General features: G+C 37.0%; 1 long non-coding RNA gene across 1 annotated transcript; it reads left to right on the forward strand.

Annotated features, from left to right (window-relative positions):
* Nucleotides 1-319: 319 nt before the first annotated feature.
* On the forward strand, nt 320-779 carry LOC143751721 (uncharacterized). The gene is made up of 3 exons (XR_013207291.1): nt 320-442; nt 524-574; nt 646-779. It is a non-coding gene; the product is annotated as an uncharacterized LOC143751721 (long non-coding RNA).
* Nucleotides 780-1,232: the final 453 nt, after the last annotated feature.

Consider the following 1,232-nt stretch of genomic DNA (forward strand, 5'->3'; position numbering starts at 1 on the left):
GATATAGTTCAGAATGGTAAGTAAATCTTACATCATCTTACATTTTAGGGGGGGCATCACCTAAAATCATATCACATAGTATAAGGAGTGAGTATATAAAAGGTGTGTGTGTGTGTTTTATTGTCATTATTCCTTCCTGACTAACTGATTTCCTCCTTCCTTAGGCATTGTAAGCCTAAGTACATCATAGCAGTAATGTCATGTAGAGGTACTTGTGCTACTGTAATGGTGCATTTTGGTACAAAAATATATTTTTTTTTCTATGAAGATTCTGTATGCTTTATGGATCCACCAAACATCATGTTGCCTGTGAGTATGAGACCTTTTAAATCAGTCATGTAAGCTAATGAGTTTAACTGAGTTTAATCAGTGGTCACAGGGAGAAGGCCCATCAGTTGAGGAGGATAAGGAGACTGTGTCTGTATGTTCAAGGAGGCCTGAGGTACTCACAGGTTCCATGCTATACTGTATTGAATATTAAAAAGTGTACTTGTGTGATAAAATGATCATAATCTGATTTCAGGATGCTGACACTGTTCTAGAGCCCTCTCAGTCTGGGACCACATGTGACAAAGTGAGTATTAAGAAATGAAAACACTGTGACAAGAGTATTCAATGAAATAACTTAAATCTATGTTGCTACAGAACCCAGAAAACATAAAAGGAGTGTATAAACGCTACCTCCTTAAATAAATGGAAGCGATTGATATCGACATCCAGTATAAAAAACTGAAGATGAGGAAGTTGGAGCTGGAAATTCAACAGCTACAGAAAAATGCAAGTAGAACTACCATTTAAATTTTTTTTTAAAAAAAAAACATTACCTTTTTGATCACTTCCCACAACATTTATTTGTTTGTTTTCACCCCTAACAGGCAGATTCACTCTGAATAAAGACAAATTACATTAAATACTTTGACTTCTGTGTGTTTGTTCAACTAAGGAGAAAGTTGAGGGGCCAGTGGAAAATTTTAAAGGCTACACATGGTTTAGACCATATTAAGCAAAATAATTATTTGCATATGTGTCTCATATAAGTCTGCCTGTTTCGTTTTCTTCCAATACTGCTTCATTGCCCCAGTCTTCCTCTTGAACCATCATTGGTTGCCTCTCTCTCCTCAGACAAGCAATGTTATGGAGCACTACACAAGCAACTACAATGTCACATGCCCTAGGTGGAGTCCCTCTGAGGTGCTTCAGGCACTGAAACCTTGACTTTATCAGCCCAAATG

The sequence above is a fragment of the Siphateles boraxobius genome, unplaced genomic scaffold, assembly GCF_051911475.1.
Source record: "Siphateles boraxobius isolate OS27281-9 unplaced genomic scaffold, OSU_SipBor_1 26, whole genome shotgun sequence".
NCBI classification, from domain to species: Eukaryota; Metazoa; Chordata; class Actinopteri; order Cypriniformes; family Leuciscidae; genus Siphateles; species Siphateles boraxobius.